At 33.6% G+C, this 17,994-nt stretch overlaps 1 protein-coding gene and 1 long non-coding RNA gene across 8 annotated transcripts in view; one reads left to right on the forward strand and one right to left on the reverse strand.

Moving 5' to 3' along the window:
- LOC116841492 (A disintegrin and metalloproteinase with thrombospondin motifs 1-like) overlaps nucleotides 1-14,864 on the reverse strand; it is a 90,230-nt gene extending 75,366 nt beyond the window's left edge. Inside the window, exons 1-2 of one of the 7 annotated variants that reach the window (XM_032809488.1) lie at nucleotides 14,720-14,864; nucleotides 10,245-10,693 (exon numbers count right to left, since the gene is read on the reverse strand). The gene's annotated coding sequence lies outside the window, so the exon portion shown is untranslated. The other 6 variants (XM_032809489.1, XM_032809490.1, XM_032809486.1 and 3 more) reach the window with 6 other exon arrangements.
- Nucleotides 14,865-14,980: 116 nt separating this feature from the next.
- Nucleotides 14,981-17,994, forward strand: part of LOC116841497 — an 11,985-nt gene continuing 8,971 nt past the window's right edge. The window contains exons 1-2 of the long non-coding RNA XR_004377564.1: nucleotides 14,981-15,244; nucleotides 17,427-17,596. This is a non-coding gene — a long non-coding RNA (uncharacterized LOC116841497). The remainder of the gene's footprint in view (nucleotides 15,245-17,426; nucleotides 17,597-17,994) is intronic.

Below are 17,994 nucleotides of genomic sequence, written 5' to 3' on the forward strand. Positions count from 1 at the left end.
ACTCAAAGACTTTTTTTTCTCCTGCGATTCGCGTTCCTCTTTGACCCTCCGTGTACCGAACTTTCGAAACCACGCGGCTCTCGAGAGCACCGTGATGGTAGAGCGACGGGTTTTTTTTTATCTTCACTTCGCTCATCAATTAGGCATGTAAATCAATTAGTCCATCTCGAACTTATTGGAGGTACTCGCGAGAACGAATCATGTATTCGACCATCTAAAGATTAGTCGGACCTTTGTGGCTCGGGTCAATGCCCGTGACTTTTGAAATATCTCCTTCGTCGCGTGCTGGCACGATTCTCTACCGCGGAACACCACGTCGATTAGGTATGGCGAGAGCCGTGCGCTGCGTCTCTCGCGGGAAAGGACTTTCGACGTCCAAGAAATCGCCGATTCACTTTTGCAATCATCGGGCGTACGATCGGAGCGGAGTGGCGCACAGCTGATCTGTGGCTCTGTACCGAGCGAAGCGAGTAATTTTCTACTCCCGGCATGGCGTTTTCAACCGTCACCTACATTGGCCCGTTATACGCGATGACTGACGGTACCAGGGTCTCGGCTTTCTGAATTGCAGATTACCGCACGAAAGTTCCCAGGAGTGGCCGGAGTGTACGACGACAAGACGTCCGAGTCTTGGTAAAATCCACCCGAGTCATAGGAAGCCTCGATTTTTATTTATAATCGTTATATAACCTCCATTATTCTTATTATTTCCTTCAATTTGCGGTTACAGTTGCTGCCCGAATGCTTGAAACATTTGTACGCGACTTTGGTTTCTGCCCTCTGCAATTTCTAGGAAGAATATCTTTAACTGAGCCGCGAGAAGGAAAATGTTACATTCTGGTCAAGATTCATTATATATACATATGCATACATACATATATACATGCATACATATAGATATATATAGGTGTGTATGTATATATGTTGATTCATATATGTATAAAGAGACCGACATAATTATTAGCGAATTAAGAAGACATGTAAAAGATTGGGTCATACAGAAATATTTTGTGCATAAAAGGGCATTATATAGTGGACGCCTGTCCGCTATATTTAATAAATATAAGTATTGTGAATTTAATTCATAGTTATATAATGTTCTGCTTTTTATCTTAGGAACACTCTCTTTTACATATATTTTGTCATGGAACACTCTGTATATATGTATAATACTTATATATATATATATATATATATATATATATATATATATATATATATATATATATATATTGCACTGATAAAAAAAATATTTAAAAAATAAATAAATATTTATTTAATAATAAACAAATAATTATTTAGTGGGTGTAGTGACATATTTATTCTAACATTAATATATATTTTTGCACAAAGAAATTTTTTTGAAAAAAGAAAATATACATTTTATTAAACCTGTAATCTTTCATGGAAATAATTGTTTATTCTATTTAAACAAAATAATTAAGATTTAAGTAAATATATATTTCATAGAAATTTCTAAAATGTTATATGCAATTTAGGTAAATATTAGTACTTACTAAATAAATATCTTTCATTTGTTATTTTTTTATTTCTTAAATATTATTTATTTCTACAGATAAACTATTATTTCAAATAAGAAAACATATATTTTCTTAAATCTGTAATTTTTCATGAAAGTAATTGTTTATTTTGTTGAAGTAATATAATTTTGATTTAAGTAAATATAAATTTTAAGTTGGTAAAATTTTATATATAATATTTATATTTAAGTAAATATTAATATTCACACCGAAAACATATTTTTTTTATTTTTTAGATACTTTTTCTCTCACACAACGTATATTATAAAATTTGCTAGCAACATGGAAAATCGCCCCATTGTATTTTTGTCATGTATACGTCGGCGAATTTTCGCTCAAAATTTCAAAAGAGAGTTCACCAATGTTCTAGGAGTAAATAAAATGCCAGGGATTGGGAAATCGTGAACTATACGATGTTCAACCCTTCTCAAAGATGCGGGTGCGGGACGACGCGAGATTACGTAATGGAGGATAGTGTGGCAATCGCGATAGTTAAAATGGTGATTTCAAGTTACGATGTATCAAACGGAACGTACTTGGTCTTTTGCATCGTAAATGCAATTCTTATGCGCGTGTAATAACCATATTGCTTACTTATATCGAGGCGTTACATGATAATTGGCATTTTCATGTACGTATGTACGTCGTGTGGTTCCGCATGTTTTATTAGAATATTTATGATTTAATTTGTTTACAACGACAATCATTACCGATTCGAGGCATATTTTATTCATATCTGATGCATCTAACAATACGTTGCGTGTCACATATGATTGTCACTCGAAAGCGCGAACTTGGAATATTCGCTGTTCAGTATTTGAAAATCCTATTTGAAAAAAAATATATATAAAAGCTGAAAATCTCGAATAATATCTAGAAATCTCGAAAGAAATACATATGGAGAGAACAGATAAATATAGAATATCCGAAAATTCTGAAAAAAGGATTATAATTTAAAAAGTGGAAGAAAATTTCCTGAAAATCCGTAACATCGAAATACACAAATACCCAGATAATTTTCCAAAATACAATTTTACTGAACTTTAATTTTTTTTAATTTTATCACGTTGTACAACCGGGTATATTAGTATCTATTTATTTGAATAAAGCGAAAGAGCACACTCAATATAAATAAATATTAATATATTTGTATATATATCTATGTAATACTTTCGATGATAGTTCCTTTTTACAGTTTGAATTGAAGCACGTAAATGCACCTTTTATGTTTTTTTTTGTTATATCATTGCACGTACCGAACAATTGAATCTTTCTCTTTCACCGAACCAATTGAAATAACGATGGACATGCATTTTCTTGAAAAATCAAAATCTCGGAATTCAGAAATTGGGATAATTTTTCGATCATAATCTGAAATCCAAATATCGAGACAATATCTCGAAATATACGCGTAGAGAGTATTATAGTTTTTTTATATAAATTCTTTTCAATTTTACTATGTCAAGTAGTTCAAGAATAAACTGTCAGTAAGGTTCGGAACAATTGTATATTTCAAGAAAATAGTATACGAAAACGATTTTACGGAGAAGAAACTATAAGATTTTATAATTGAGGAATAGATCGACATTCTGCAGTAATTCACTAAACTTTTATTTCGTATGTACTATTTATATTTTAAGAACTAAAATGTGCTAAAAAAAGACTTTCTAGCAAAATTTATTGTGTTTCTTAGTAAGACAGACCTTACTGACAGTTTATTCTTGAACTACTTGACATAGTAAAATTGAAAAGAATTTATATAAAAAAACTATAATACTCTCTACGCGTATATTTCGAGATATTGTTTCGATATTTGGATTTCAGATTATAATCGAAAAATTATCCCAATTTCTGAATTCCGAGATTTGGATTTTTCAAGAAAATGCATGTCCATCGTTATTTCAATTGGTTCGGTGAAAGAGAAAGATTCAATTGTTCGGTACGTGCAATGATGTAACAAAAAAAAACATAAAAGGTGCATTTACGTGCTTCAATTCAAACTGTAAAAATCGAGACGGCACGCCGTAACCTTTTCTTCAGTGGACTCGTTACGACAACCAACAATGACTGTCGGGGATGTCCTTTATGTGCCCGACAGACTTACCGGAGAATCACAAGCTATCTTAGAGACAATTGTACAACCCGGACATAAGCTTCATTTATCATACGTATCCTTATTATCATGCTGGTGTATCGATGGAATCATTCGCGCGGTTTTTCCCGTAAACGATGTCCTAAGAGATATCGAGTGACAAACAAATGATAACTGCGCGACTGACAGACAAAGGACGGAAATGACGTCGATATTACCGCTTTTTTCTCAGTACTAATTTTGAGAAAAACATTATTCCGAGAAAAATACATTTAAAGCTTTAAGTACGACATTTCCGAACAACTATATTATATTTTTAATATTCTTTTATGCTTAAATTTTATGTAATAATTATGCCAAGTCACAATTTATATGTTGCGGATTGTTTTTTTCAAAAAATTCCTGGATATAGTAGGTTATTTTTTCAGACATTTAGAGTTCCCATTAAGTTAACTTGTGTCGCAACAATAGATTAATTGTACAAGGTAAAATCACTTAAAATTAAATTCTAAAATATCTCTGTTGCTTTTTATATTAGAGGAAAAGATATAAAGAATAAATCATATGGGAAAAACAAATATTGTGGTCGTCCAACTCTTCTAAATACTTAATCTCTTCTACTTAATTTATTTTACACACATATTTACCTTCAAAATATTAGAAATATTTTAGAATCTAACGTTAAGTGACTCAGCCTATACATATCTCGATATGTAGGAAATCTATCAAAGAGGAAACCGTTGATATTCCGCCATTTCTTGTAATAACGAATGTCCTAAAATAAAATTATAAAAAGAAACGATTGTGTGTGTGTTATACTTCCTTTGCGAATATAATAGACAATACACTGTGTCTTTGAAGAGAGCTCGACGCAACACTCGCGCGTCCTACTTTGCGCGTCAACTATCCATCGCGAATACTTATCGGAACATTGCTTTTCCCCAGGTGTGAAAGTGTCCCAAACGGTACAAGGCTTCAAACGCTTATCAAAAGTTTAATTTCAGAAACTCCATAAATTCTATTGGGCTGAGAGGAGCGAATCGAGGAAACGACACGCCGAGCGGAAGGAAACTCGGCGCGCGTTGAATATTTCCGCGCAATTAGTAACAGCTTTGCCCACACGTGAAAGCGGCGGTAAATTAAATCAGCCGTTAGAGCAGAGAAACAGAAAGTAACCTTAGCTATAGCATCACTCGCCAACCTATAATCACGCAGCGTGTTATGCAAAGGTGAGTTAACTCGCGCACCAGTCGTCTCGAGTGAATCAAATTTATTCGAAGCAAGGTGTCACGACTCGTTTTAAGCTTCCTCCAAATCATCACTCATACATGCAGAAAATATTGCAGTAGATACACGGAGAAAATATCAAAACTACATGTAGCAATTATATTCAAATTATTTTTCTTCTTACAATGTGTTTTTGCAAAGCAGGACTATACTATGAAGTTATATTGCAAATATAGAAATATAGTAAATTTGACGATCTAACTGCTATACAATAAAAACATTCAAATAATTACAATAATTTTGCAGTAAAAAGTCAAACGTGTATAACATCTTTAAGAAAATATATGGTAATTTCAGTCACAATTCTATATAGCCTGAAATTACAAAAATTTTTTTACAATTTTTATTATAATTTTTCTCACATACACTGAGAGAAAATATGTTTATAAAAAATAGTATTTATTTAATAGATATTAATAACATATTTATTTAAATCTAAATTCTTTTTTATTTAAATTAAATAAACATCCATGAAAAGTTAATGTTTTAAAAGGGTTCAAAAAATGTATATTCTGTTATTTGAAAAACTTTTTATATTAGTTTAAGTAAATATATGTTATTATATATATATATATATATATACTCATATACACATATATACATACACATATACATACATACATATATATATACATATATATGTATAATATCCATTACAAACAAATATTTACTAACTTTTAAATATCTTTCTTTCAGTGTACCAAAGTATGTGTGTGTTTGTTAATAATAAAATTATATTTTTTGTAGTATTTTTCATGCTATGTGTAAGATAAATTAGCTCAGTTACGAAGTTTCGTCTTGTTCCATATGTTTCTACATTTTTACCTTGAAACTTAACTTTTAACTTGAAGAGTTAACTAAACTTAATTGAACTCTTAACTTTCCATTTCATCCTCAAACAATTGACAATTTGATTCAATTTCATTTTTACGACGAAATTAATCGCGATCAATTATATAAACGCGTCAATCCTTACATTAGACGCAGGGGAACACGATTACAGCGGAGGTATTTGAAAGAATAGAGTTTATCGCTGTTGATTACGTTGATTTTTGAGATTTTAATGGTTCCACGTTTAACCAGTTGCAAACTTGTAGTGCGAGCTTAGATAATGTCGACCGCCCAGACGACCATAAATAAACCGAGATAATAAAAAAATCAATAGGCACATATTGGAAAAGCGTAATTGTTACAAATAGTTCATATCGCGTGCTGCGTGAGTTTGCCGAAGTTTTCCTTATTTTCTCCGCGACTATTCGGGTCTCAGATACTGAGGTTTTCTTTTAAACGAGATCGCGAATTCTTCGGAGGTACGACGCTTAATTGGAACGATTAGCGATTCTTGGGTCAATAGGAGCAACGTATGAGCCATATAAGCGTGCGCGTTATACAACGTTGATTCGCAAGTTTCGCCAGGTTCGTGTATACGAGGAGATTGTAGATATTGAAAACGAAAGTTTTATTCCATCCATTACAAACCGTATCGCTTTCCTCTTCCTCTACCTGTTCTCGTATGCGTGAATCGCGCACATTTTTACTGAATTAATACCGTTCGAATCTGTAAATTTTGTATTCCCATGAATTTAAGAGAGAGAGAAAAATTACGTTGTAAAATTACGTATTGTAGTTAAAATTATATTTCTTTTTACAGTTTTTTGTAAATATGAATTATACTAAAATTATTATATAAGTTACTATAGAAATTATAAATTTGACGATCTACCTTGACATATGACATAAAAAACATTTACATAATTACAATAATTTTGTAGTAAAAAGTCAAACATAAGTCCATAATTCTTTTATATGATAAAATTGCAAAAATTTTTTTATAATTTTTATTATAATGTTTTTTCCGTGAATGAATAAGATTCTAATTAGTTTTTCTTTTATATCAATAAATTAATTTTCAGATATATTAAATAACTTTTTAAACAGACAAAACGTAATTTACGTTTGTTATTACAAAGCTATAAATATTCAAATACTTCTACTGAAAAATTTTATTATTTGTACTTAATACATCTGAGAGCTGATGCATCGCCCTGATTTTGACATTTCCGCAAACATCGTGTCATTGGTCGAATTCGTGAATTTGTGTTTCACCAATTACATCGCAAATATTTATTTCTTTTTATAATTATCGATTTGTCATGTTTTCCTTATACTATCATATCCATTTACACGGAAAAAATGCTGTTGAATCAATAGAATTGGTTAATAGCGTGCAGTTTGGAATAAATCTTTTTAATTTAATAACAATATTATTGAAACTAATATTCGAATTATTAAAACGATGTATGATACATTTGTTTTAATAACTCGAGCATGGGTTTTAATAATATTGCTATTGAATCAAAAATGTTTATTTCAACCGCCGCGTAAATATTTATTTCAACTGCTGCAGACAATTCGCAAATTAATTTGGCCTTTAGTCAATTGTTACTCTGTTTTAAAGTCGAATATCTTCCCATTTAGTGGGTTTTGCAATGCTAATCTTATGATTTAAAATGCATTATATAGCTTGACGAAGCTGACAACATAACATCACAAAACAGTATCGAACACGATGACGTCCGATAAATAATATATCAGATACTGCACTATTTTCGCTTTCCAATTAAAACAAATGCTGCCGAGGCTACAAATATGATTTGACTATTTTTGAAGAAAGATACTGTAATGCATAAAACTTGTAAAAAATGGTATCAAAAGTTTCGGAGTGGTGATTTCTATCTTATAGATGAAGCATGCTCACACGTTGCAAAAGGAACGAAGGACACTATTTATTTGTTTGGGTTATAAGATGTTCTCTAATGCGGTTTATTCAACGAACCTAACCTTTTCATATTACCATCTATTCCAATTGCTCCAACTGGTTAATATACACTTTAAAAGCATGAAAGAAGTCCGAAAATGTAACGACTGATTTACCGACTCAAAACCGCCGTTTCTTTTTTTCCGAGAGAAGATTCGTCAACTGTTCGATAGATGGAGAAAAGTATTGGAGAATGATGTGGAATATATTTCGAACATTGACATATTTATTATTTTCTTTTTGTAAATAAAAGCTCAATTTCTTAAAAAAGAAACACCGAATTAATTGTGGTATATCCTATATATATACACGTGACGTGAAAAAATACGACCGTTTCTAGTCTGTGTTAAAAAGACGATAATGAATTTCACTTCTCCTTGAAGACTTATCAAGAGCAACATATGACGCGACAAGACGAGACTTCACTTTTCACTTGAAGGAAAAGATCGCGAAGATGGCTAAGACCTGGTGAGAAGAAACGAGAGTGATTAAAATCTCGCTTTCGACGCTGCCACATGCAGTGAGTCTACGAACGGCAGGTAGGTGCTCTCCTTTTCGAAACAACAGACCTGAATCGCTCGAAACGCACGATTGTTTGGTAAACGGCTTCGTGTGTCGTGCGGCTACCACGTGCTTCGCAAGCACGTACAGATGGTATTGCATGTAGATCGGTAAAAGCATCACGTATTTATCGTATCAATTACACGTTTAATGTTAATGTCGTCGAGCACGCTTTAGACGATCTATTTTACTGCTTGCTTTCTGAATCGTGCCGAAAATACGAGACTGGGATCTGCGGAGACGCATTCTTGACCGCATTCTTCACCGACAGTTTCGCAACGTGTGTCATAAAAAATGTTATTGGTTAGCTTATGTTTAGAATTCGCTAATATAAACTTAAACTCAGACAAAATACCGCGTTACAAATTATCGAATAGTGATCGAACAGCCGCAATTAGAGATATTCAAGTTTGGACAGTTTGAATGGAACCGAGTTTGGACAGTTTGAATGTGGCTGATCAATTCGCGATTGATTCATATCTGTCTTCAACAATTCTTATATTTTATATTTATTAGCTATTTTGCCATTCTACGTTCTCGAATATTTTAGACTCCATTAATTCAAGTTTTAGCTTAGTTTACAAATATCTTTCACCATATACGCCGATTTTGTTTATCTTTTTGTGGTTTGATATAATATCCTAAAAGATGACTATGGAAAGTAATACTAACTCAAAGTTAATTTCAGCTCATATATGAAATGTTTTATTTTAATAACACTATACGGAAAGAATATTGTAGTAAAACTTACAATGCAACTTTAGTAGTCTAGAAATAGACGAAAATTACGAAATAAATTATGAAAATATTGCAAATATATTACGCAAATTACGAAAATTATGATAAAATATAGTAAAAATGACCATAAACATGATAATTCTTACTACATTTATGACATTTTTATTATGTTTTATTATAACTTTCTATTATCATAATTTATTATATTTTATTATAATTATAATTAATAGTACTAGTCTATTCCCGGACTATTAAAGTTGTAATTTTTACTACAATATTCTCTCCGTGTATAAAATATTTCAACAACAACGCATTTTAGGAAAAAATGCTTGAGTCCAAAGTTTTTTGATTTCGATAAATAAATAAGATAATGACCTCTCTATTTGACCATACGATTCTTTATCAAGGCCCTCTCAAGATTAATAGAGAATCTTTTCATGATCAAATGAGACTATTCTTTTCCTTATCCATCAAAACCAAGTAACTTTTGATTCAAACATTTTTTCCTAAAATGTGTTATTTGTGATATATTTTATAGCGACACCTGTCGTATAAGAATTGAAATGGATTTTAAGCAAATTTTTTGCATAAATAATCATCTTTTCGAATGCTCTGTATCAAATTACAAAAGGTAAACAAAATCGGTGAGGATTACTTATTAGACGAAAGCTTCAGACCCAAGAGGCATGCACGATGCCAGGATCGACCTCAAAATTTAAACCGCGCGAACTGTTCAAATTATTCTGCCACTTTCCGGTGAATTTCGGCTATTACTTCCTAACTAGACTAAGTTTAAAGTTGGTGACTTACAAAGTTCGTTATATTAAATGCTATATAAACAAGAATTAAATTAAAAGTTAAATTAAAACCGAATTAATTTATTAAAGTTAATTGTGCAAAATTCTATTTATAAACAGTCCAGAGTGATTTTAATATTGATGAATTATTTCATTAATATTAAAAATTAACAAGTTAAAGTAAATGTATTTTAAAAGAAGCTGATAGTGTTAGAAGCTTATTTAAAGTTAACCAAGTTAAAAGGTTATTTTTTGACTTTTTAACTGAACTTTCAAGTGATCAACTAATTATTACTGAAACCTGCTTGGAAGTAAACCTGCACGATCGTGGCCTACATTCGGCAGTCCCGCGAGCATTTTCGGGTGCATCGAGCTGCGCGTCGGGTATGAAGAAATACGAAGGTGCTTACGTCATTTATGGTAGGTAGGAGTGGTGCTTCCTCGATCGAATGCGCGATTTGTCACGGTCTTCATGTTTCCATCGCTGCAGCCGGCAAGATCCTCAGCATCGTCACGATGACGAATGGGTCGTCTGAGAGCGCGGCGCTCCTCGCACGTACGATGATGCACACTATTCGCACGATCTCAGCGTCGAGCGACGGCGAAAGGAAGCAGTTGCGGTGGTAGATTCGACAGATCGATGGTGTGCGCCTCTTCTCCGCGCGTGTGACTTCCGGCAGCCGTTCTCTCGCTTCCGCGCGATATCGCCGTATGCATTAATTTCCGTACGATCACTGGTCACACCAACACAACGTCAGATGGCGACTCGGCTATTCTCACGCGACGGTCTCTTTCTCGTTTTCGCCCCTTCGCGAGATTCTCTCAACCCTTTGCGTCCCTCGCGTCGATCTACCAGTAACTAGAAGAATAGAAGTGTAACTGAAGCGAGAGGGACAGTGGAGCCGAAAACCATCGAGATGCACCGAAGACGACTCGATGCTCACAGCGACTAGTGCAGAGACGTCAATGATCGTCAAACATCGACGTGAGAATGCAAAGAGTCGAGGAAAACTCGAGCTTTTTATCCGCGTCTGTCTACCGGTCGGGCCGAATAGGAATGAACGACAAAACTCGATTAAGCATGAAAAAAAAAACAATCATCTAAAAAAACTTGTCCTCCCAGTTACGCAAAGCCGTAACAACGCGACGCGATGCGATGGCGACCGGCCAGAAATAAAACTCGCGCGCCTTTTACGCCGAAAAGCGAACAAGAGATGCGCGCGCTCCGTGTCGTTGGTTCCCGCTCCAGTGCGCGCATGCGCAGACGCGACGTGCACTATAGTACTTTCTCCGTCGATATCGATATATCGTTGCACAGATGCGGAAGTGTCCTTATGAGATTCTCCCTTTCATTATTTCTATTGTATCTTCTTCTATCCACAATTTCTATCCAAATATCATTCGCAATGATTGTGAAGAAGAGAGCGAGATTGTCTAAGTAGGAGTATTGAAACTGTGTAATTTTTTCGATGAATTCAATCCCCCGTCGATACAATATATTCAGAGGAATATACTTTTTACCCAAAAACGCTCTTTTTTTCATACTTATCGCAGACAACACAGGTCTCCACAGGATATCCTAAAAACATTATGAAAACATCTTAACATCTTGAGAACGTCCCAAGATATTCTCTGGAGATTTTATGCTGTCTAGGATATCACGCGATTATTATAGACAAAAATATATGCTAACATAATGTTTTCCAGCAAGAAACAAAAAGGACATAGTGCAACACTATGATTAACAGAGAAGGAACTGACTACTCAGCGGGAAATGACTCAATATGAATACTCGTGATCGAAAAGTTGTCTTTTTTTTTTTGTAAGTTTCCTATCCGTCTTGTCCAATGAGAAAACTTTTATTAGAAAATAAATTCTGCTATTAGACAAGAAGGATAGGTTCCTAAATTTATAAAGAAAAAACCCGACAGGAAACCTTTTCGATCACGAGTGTACAAACGGCTTCAGAAAGGTTGTTTAGGTTGTTTTGTGACTTTCGGAATGCATCCATCTTGTTCAATAGAAGAATTTGTTCGTTAATGAGAGAACTTTCTCATTGAACAAGACGGACGCAAAAGTCACAAAAATCAGATAACTTTCTGATGCCAATTGTACATTTTTGGCAAAACGGAGAGAAAGGTAAAATATAGAGTAATTTTCTGTCTTTATCTACGCAGATGAAATGTACAACCGCTTTTTGACAATACATAAAAGAGATTACACAGATTCTTATCCAAGAACATATATGCATGATTAAATTATTTCATCATTTGAATGGAAATCCGATTTCAAATAAGTTTAATGACATTGATGTTTCATTAAATGAATAATGTGTTTCAAAAGAAAAATGGGATAAAATTTACGCATTTATGCGCAATATCTTATGATACATTTATATTACTATTGACGGCCATTACTGTCAATAATGCGCGCGCAGCAAAGAATAGAAATTCACTGATGTTTTACTTCTCTCTCCATTCTGCCAAACCTAACTTATATCATAAGAAAATATATGGCACGCTGTGTCTATCTTATATATCATCCAAACCAATGACACGTTGGCTACATTCAACGGAAAGAGCAATTCAAGGGGCACTTAGTGATTATTACTCTTGATTGGTATATAATATTGGCTTTTAGATCTATCAAGAATCTAAAAGAATACTCTAATCATGGACAATAATCACTAAACGCTCATTGAGCTGCTTTTTCTATTAATGCAGCCATTGACTGCGTTAAGTAAATACATGATTAATGTATATTTTGAAATCTACCAATTACACCCATCTTTCAAAAGTCGATCACTCATTCATTATGTTCGCTGAATACATTCATTGTTAGACTGCTCGACACAGCAAAAGTCATCTTTCAGCACGTATAAAGTGTATCAGTGCCACCAATATTTCAATACACTTTTAATATGTGGTAATCATGTTCATCCTTCAATGCGAGTGTAACCAACAATACGAAAATGATTGTTACACATCATAGATTCTTTCTCAAAAGTTAAATATAGGCTATTGAAAAAATTAACTAAACATTTTATTGTTACACAAACAACAAAATCATGTTCATTACAAGTAGATATCAAAATCATGTTCAAAATCATGTTCATTACAAGTAGATATCAAAATAACACTATAAGACCACTTCAAATTAAGGGATGACTTTCGACGAAAAAATCGCCCAATTTAGAATGTGCTCGAGTAATCTTTTGATGTCTACTAAACAAAATAAGTTAAAAACTCATCTCTTAAAACAAAAATTTAAGATTATACTTCGAGTGCACCCCAAATTAAGGTTTTTAGAAATTAACAAAAAACATCTAAAAATTAAGCATAAATACTCATTTTTAAAATAAATTTATATCTTTTTTAAATAAAAAAATGAGCCCCTTACATTAATTTTTTTATGTATTATTTCGAGCACATTCCAAATTAAGGTTTTTAAAAATTAACAAAAATATCTAAAAATCAAGCATAAATACTCATTTTTTAAATAAATTTATATCTTTTTTAAATAAAAATGAGCTTCTTACACTAATGTATTATTATAAACAGATTTCGCGCGCACCCAAATTAAGGTTTTAAAATTTAATAAAAAACAGCCCCATCTTCTTACAGAAACAGCATTTTTAAAACTAAAACACTCACCCCAGAAGCCTCTTAAACATAGTCTCTACTACGACACTCCTGCAGACCCTTAAACTTAAAAAACTTTTAATTATGTTGCTAAAAATGGTAGCGATGTTATCATGATCTTAAATTGTTATTTTGCAGGACTTTTAATAAATTTTGAAACATCAATACAAACATTAATACAACTTATCTTAGTCAATTCAGAATTGTCTTGTGATTTTAAAATTAATATTATTTTAATATTTATCAAAATATAATTACTTTACTGTCATAAAATAACATTTTAGTAGTATTAAAATACTACACTCTCCGGTAGAGAAAGTTACTACAATTTTATTTTTCCATGTGTGTGTAAAAAAAAATTAAAATTTACTGAAATATTATAGCAATAATTTAATAACAATAAAACTGACTTTGATGTTAGGTTAGGTAGGTAGATACGCTAAATATTTATAAAAATAAGAATAGAAAACTGTAACACGCACTTTGATGTTTTATGCACAATGCTAGGCAATAGAAATAGGCATTAGCCAATAGGAACAGGGAATAGAAATAATTGACCAATCCGAATTCTTATTCCTTGTTCCTATTGCCTGTTGCCTGGCATTGTGCATAGAGCGTAAGTCTTGTAAAGAACTTATCAGTAAATTTACAATGTAAATTTCTATGCATATCATATGTCGTACAATCACTTGTAAATATCGTAAATTACATGAAATCGTAGATATTTACGAGTAATCGTACGACATACGGTACGTATAGAATTGTAGATCTACTCATAAGTTCTTACGAGAGCAAGTTGCGAATCTTACAATTATGTCTAGAATTGCAGCATAAATTGGGTTCCAACAAGTATTTTATATTATGCAGTACAGTGTAATGTATTGTCTTTGCTGGAAAACATCCATGAGCTGGGGAGGAACAAAATTAAAGAGCAAAGTGAGAAAGAGAGAAGGAAACGTAAAAGTGCGGAGCGCGAGTAGATCTCTCGTCGCGGCACACACACACACACACACAAACACACATACACACAGAGGTAATTTCGCGGGAAATACATAGCATCGAACTCACCGCAATCGTACCGCCGCGGTTCCACGAACGAACAAACAAACAAACAAATAAACAAACAAACAAACGAACGAACGAACGAACGATCGATCGATCGATCGACGACCCGAGTCACGCGTTCCTTCCGCCTGCCGACGAGAACGATTTCGCTAGCGCGCGCACGATGGACATTTCCTCACCCTGCCGAAGAACGAATCAACAACCGAGGCCGATTGACACGTCGCACGCGCGCGCGCGCGTCCGCAGCACGCACTCTACTTCCGATCGCGCGTGCGCACAGCGGTGCGTTCGAAGATCCCGTTCGCGAGGGGATGTTGACGTGCGTGCTGGGGTGGCTCAGAGGTCGGATCGGGCACGCGCACCACGCGTATTCGAATTGAATGCGAATGCGCGTACGGACACGGTGTAACTGCGGACGACGGTGGCCGTCGACGTCGGTGGCGCGAGTCTCTCGACTGGAAGGTGGGGAATGAGCGACAAATCGAGAGGCACACCGTGGGGACCAACGTGGACTCTCGACGGTGCTCACCGGGCCCGGATCGGCGCGATCGGGATCGTAACGTGGCTGTGCACGCGCAGGAGAAGGCCGTCCTCCGAGAGAGGAGCCGAGCGAGCGGTTACGGCTTCGACACACTCTCCGTGTTTCACGCTGTCCCCATAAGTTTGCACGTCGATGTTTCACTTGCCAAAAAGCACGAATAAACGTATGTCGCTAGAGTACCGTAATTTTGGCTCATCTGTTTGGCTTGACGAAACATTCGCGTCAATCCGCTGTTTTGTCGAGCCAAAAGTATTTAAGGAAGTTATCAAGCTTGTATATATTTTTTTTTCCAGTGCATCAAGGGAACCACTCATAAACTTAGGCGTTTCTGAACTTTCTTTCATTAATAAAAGTGTCTCTAAATGTGACCAAAAGTTAATCATTGTAAATTACGTTTAGAGGCACTTTCAGTGATAAAAGAAAATTCAAAATAAACATCTTTCTATTTATCGAACAAAATTAAGTTTCTATATATTTATTTCATTACGTAAATAATAAATTTTATATTGAGTTAAAGTTGAGAGAGAGAGAGAGAGAAAGGTGAATATATACAGAGTAATACCAAACAACTCTTGATCCTTATAGTGTCATATTTTTTAAAGAAATCTGAGACTATTTTTTTTCTTTTTGCAAAATGTTATCTAAAGCTTAGTTTTTGAGTTATAAAAATAAGTAGTTTGCTTATTATGGATCAACTACAGAAGGTAGGTAAGAGCGATGCAATTTACCGTTAGATCCGGGCGCTTACGAATATATATATACGTACGCATACATATTATATCTACAACTTCCATCGATAAAATCGTGTGCAAAAGCAATTAAAATGTTTTAAATTAATGAAATACGGTTATATTGTAACGTTATAGAAGAACGTTATAGTAGAAGTAAAATATTCGATTATACGAGTTTTACCTAATTAGAAAATAAATTTTGAAAATACGAATAAAAGATGTAGTGTTAATTACATTCAACTCATTGCACCAGGCACCCCACATAAACACCTACGTCTGAATTGCGTCGCCCTTGCTTTTTCTCTTTTTTGCCTATCTCTTTTACCCGATCCGTAATAAGCAAAACTTCGTTTGTGCATCAATTGATCTAATACAGAGATGCATAAATAATAAAACAAAAAACTTACATAATAATGAGCTTTCCATCGCTGTATTTTTCAGACAAATCGATCAGTAATTGTAAAATTTTTTATATAATGTCGTGCTATACTACTAGTCTTTAATATTATAATTTTTTTATTAAAACTAATTTTAGTTTGCAAAAAATTAGAAATAGCACGTCAATCCTAAGATATATAACACGTATAAAAAATGTCTATTTTAGTTTTAATTACCTCAACTCTGGAATATATATATATATATATATATATATATTAATTCTTTCTCCTGAAGATATTGTTGTTAGAAAATAAATTGATAGAGGTACATATTTTATATTAGTATTACGATTATTATTATACATTTATTTATGATTTCGATTCACTACTCTAGTTAAGTCCAGCGACACGCGTATTGAGAGAAATTATCCGATAAAAAATTAACAAACAAATATTTCCGATCAAAATTATGAACCGATATTTCTCATCGAATGTTTCTTGATCGGATATAAAAATTTATCGGCATTTTGATCGGAAATATTCGTTTGTTAATTTTTTAATGAATAATTTCTCTGAGTAATTTCTCGAATAATTCTTTGAAAAGGAAAAACTTTTTATAAATGTCCGTTATAAATGTTAGTGTTATAAATGTCCGTTGACAAAATACAGCAGATTGACATAGTAATCCCACGTCGTGAAACAAGGAAAATCAATGTCATTCGCTAGCTTGACGGTAAAAGAAAGAAAATGTTACACGTACAGATATAGGACATTCGTCCTTTTACTTTCAAGCGAAGTGGAGTAACACGGTTACCTCTCATGCCAAGGTGTTGAATTACAGGCTGTGTTAAATCGAGGGATGTGAATATCGCGTAATTGTCAGAGGCAAAACATTGAATCAACATCGCGGAAACTTTAATTATCAGTAGCTTTCCACAAAACGAGTTACTTATCCACGAATTGCATGCACGGTTGGATGACCGTTTACAACGTTACGCAACGAGTAAATGGCTAATAACCTCGAATCGAAAGATTTCCTTTCGAACACGGTTTTGTGCCGTGGAAAATGCGAATGGCAAACAACGAGCTTTATTAGGAAAGCGCTCCCTACGACAGTCACATCGTTTGTGAATTTCTGAGATTTGTTTGTTTGCGTTGAAATTTTCGGCGCGCTTTACGTTTAAGATGTTTTTTTTTGCCGTAACGCGCTACGATGGTTAAAAATTTTTCTTTATAGATAATTCCAATCCAGACACTATATTGCGAATGCGATTGCGATAATACACGGCGCGTCTCTGTTCTCCGAGAGGAAGTGATTGCGAGGTCGCCAGAATTGCAAGCTTCTCAGCCGGAAAAGTGTATACACGTCGAGTGATTGACTCCGTCGAGAAGTACAGAGATATCGAGGTAATTTTTAGAGGCATCAATAGGGTAAATTTCGACACGGTAAATTTTGAGAAATGTAAAATTTTTCTTTGGAAATAAACAAAAGAAAACTGAGATATTCATTCCGTTTGATTTATGTCGAAGTTTTGCATTGTTTGAAGAAAATCTTCTCTAAAATTGGAATTTTATTAGGAAGTTTTCTAATTCAACCGATGATACACATATGCGTGCATACGTTTAGTTAAAACTATTTCATCAAAGCATCTGGTAACTATTATAATAATATGCAGGCTTAATGATTATTATCAAATCTTTTCTTTAATGTATAATTGCATTTTAATGCATTGTGGAATTATATATATATATATATGTATATATATATATATATATATATATATATATATATATATATATATATA

Source organism: Odontomachus brunneus, unplaced genomic scaffold (genome assembly GCF_010583005.1).
Source record: "Odontomachus brunneus isolate Ranch 3 - 2012 unplaced genomic scaffold, Obru_v1 Obru_scaffold_016, whole genome shotgun sequence".
NCBI classification, from domain to species: Eukaryota; Metazoa; Arthropoda; class Insecta; order Hymenoptera; family Formicidae; genus Odontomachus; species Odontomachus brunneus.